The following is a 3,452-nucleotide window of genomic DNA, read 5'->3' on the forward strand; positions in this document are numbered from 1 at the left end:
TCATAACATGCTTGTCTAGCCTCCTGAGATAAACATAGTGTTATAAGGTCATGCAGTAGGTGATAGGAGCAGAACTAGGCCATTCGGCCATAAATAATTTCTATGTTCATAGTTCATGTATAATTTTTGAGTGATACAGCATGGATACAGGCCCTTCAGCCCAACTTGCCCTCACCGGCCAACATGACCCAGCTACACTCATCCCACCTGGCTGCGCTTGGTCCATATCCCCCAAACCTGTCTGATCCAAGTACCTGTCTAACTGTTTCTTAAACATTGCTATAGTCCATGCCTCAACTACCTCCTCTGGCAGCAGTCTACTTCGCCATTCAATCATGGCTGATCTATCTCTCCCTCCTAACCCCATTCTCCTGCCTTCTCCACATAACCCCTGACACCCGCCCTAATCAAGAATCTATCTATCTCTGCAGTAAAAATATCAATTCACTTGGCCTTCACAGCCTTCTGTTGGAGTTACTGAAGCTGTATATATATAAGTAACCAGCTCCAAAACATAATTCAAATCAATAACAAACTAAATAGTAAATTGTAAGATTGAGGAATTACAGAACCCATAGAACTAACCACCATCGATGAACTAATCCTGAATCTGGATGAGGGTTACTGATTTTGGAATGAAAAGGATTTGCACATCTGTTAGATTAAGTTGCTCATCTCTTGGAAATCAAATGTTAAGACTCATTATCCCTGATCTTCAGACAAAAAGCACCCAGAAGATTGCACTGTGCGTTATTATTATGCACTTGCTTCACATAAATATTGCAAACCAGACTGAGACCAGAGCAGGGAACAGCAGAAGAGATAATTTAACTTGGTCACTCGCGTTGCAGAGGTCAGTATCACAACAGCTGATAGAGGCTCCTGGGGTATCTGGCAGGACATTACATGCAGCAGGGGGGAAACATCCAGCGCTGTAACCCTTTGCACCAGCTGGAAAAAAAACAGAATAGTCAGTTAAATAATTTCTATGTTCATAGTTCATGTATAATTTTAGAGTGATACAGCGTGGATACAGGCCCTTCAGCCCAACTTGCCCACACCGACCAACATGTCCCAGCTACACTTGTCCCACCTGCCTGCGCTTGGTCCATATCCCCCAAACCTGTGTGATCCAGTTTTCACATTTCTATGAGTAAATCAGCTATTTAATCACAGAATCGTACAGCCTTAACATCTTTACGAGGATGTTGCCGGGACTAGAGGGTGTGAGCTATAGGGAGAGGTTGAGCAGGTTGGGTCTCTATTCCATGGATCACAGGAGGATGAAGGGTGATCCTATAGAGATGTATAAAATCATGAGAGGAATAGATCGGGTAGATGCACAGAGCCTCTTGCCCAGAGTAGGGGAATCGAGGACCAGAGGACATGGGTTTAAGGTGAAGGGGAAAAGATTTAATAGGAATCTGAGAGGTAACATTTTCACACAAAGGGTGGTGGGTGCATGGAACAAGCTGTATCTCTAAACTAGAGATGTGCATCTCAAATTCATTCGTACTTACCAGCCTCTACAGCCAAAAGGTAGCATCGCTGTCCCGCAGAGCAGTTAACAGTATTAGTCACGCATCTTTCAGTTGATCCTAAGCAGGAGTAACACTGCAAAGAGTTACCTGTACATTGAGAACAAAACAGAGGAGGTTGTGTGAGAGACACCTGCAGCTCGTTCTGCCGCTGCTCTGAAAACGAGCAACTCCTTTCATTAAACTTAGAACAATACCGACACAAATTGCTGGAGTGACTCAGCGGGTCAGGCAGCCGCTCTGGAGAAGAGGTACAGGTGATGTTTTGATCGCGACCCTCCCAAATCCCAACTGGCTGTACTGGTTTAAAAGTCGTCTTCTCGAGTCTCATTGTTTGTATAGTTCTGCGTGTGGGTGAGACCTTCAAATCACACTAAAACGGTACACGATAGCGCTACAATATTTGGACCACCTTACTCACAATTGTCCTGTGGTATGTTTTATCAAGTTTCATTCAGATTGATGTCATATTTCACGTTATTTCACATTTTTGTATTTAAAAAATCCAAATTCTTCTACCTGCAGCTATGACTTCACAGTCACAGTACACTGAGCTCAGCCAGTTAGCAAGTGCAATTGCACTTTTTAAAAGTTTAAAATGAGGGAGGGTGAATAAGGTGAAATGTGCAGCCCCTGTGCAGTGCACCTATGAATGAGTGGTGGAATATTGCGTTGGGGGAATGGGTTGCGTGGGAGGATCAGGCCTCCCATCTGACAGGGACCCAAAGGGTCCCACTTGGTCTATTATTATATTACTAAATCTCTTCTCTTGTTTCTATATTTGTGTGCCAGTTTTGTATTTATAATTGTGCAAAAACAGTACATGATAGTGCTACCATTTTTACACCACCTTACTCACCATTGTCCTATGATGTGCAAAAAAATATTTTTTGTTCAGATTGATGCCATAATTTGCAAGTGATTCACATTTAAAACAAAAAAACACTTGAAAAGACCTGACTGCCCCTCAACAGTGTTCCACCCCACAATGACATCACAATGGGATCTCATTTTTTGGAGGGAGGATCAAGGGTTAATGCATACATGACCAGGAGCTAGGTGTTGAAACATGGCATAGCTAAATTGCAGAATTATAGAAATTTGCAAGGCTTACCTTAGGGTGCTAGCTATGGGCTAATTAAGTGGGCACCGATAGACCACGAGAGGTAATATCTGGACACAGTACAGGGAACTGATATGAGACTAGGGAAGTGACACAACAACAGAGATGTACAGAATATAAATAGGTCCACATATGGCCATGTTGGAGCTGATCATAGGGCAAATTGTGATTTTGTAAGAAACGGATCTAATGACCACACGCAGGACTGTTGGTATTAGTTGATCATCATCTAACTCCTGGCCATTTGTAAGGCCGTTGGTGTTGTGTAACTGAACTCATGATCACCCGTAGAGCCCCTTTATTCAATGTATAAATATTCTGCTGAATCAATCTGTTCAGATTGATGTTATATTTCACAAGTTATTGACATTTAAACATTTACAAAACCCCACTTTGAGAACAATAACTTGACAGATGCTGCAGAGGTTGCTGGGAGATTCTGGTTTATCAGCAAAGATACCAGATTGGTACGACGATCTTTGTTTGTCAGTGTTGCAGGGTAAGTACACGTCTCAACATGCAAACTGTAAAAGTCAACACCCAGTCAAGAAGATTTTCTGTTACGACAGACAATAAAGTTTTCTGAATCTGAATCTGAATCTACTCGCATCCAGCCTGGGTGTGGTCAGATTTCACATGATGAACAAATACATTGATATTTTATTTAATGGTACAACAAACTGAACAAAGTAGTTCAAACTTCATGGTATAGGATAAAATCTTAACTGAATACAACATAATATTTCTACATTCATATTGCATTCATATTTCTACAAATATGTTATTTGTAT

Source organism: Leucoraja erinacea, chromosome 30, assembly GCF_028641065.1.
Source record: "Leucoraja erinacea ecotype New England chromosome 30, Leri_hhj_1, whole genome shotgun sequence".
NCBI lineage: Eukaryota > Metazoa > Chordata > Chondrichthyes > Rajiformes > Rajidae > Leucoraja > Leucoraja erinaceus.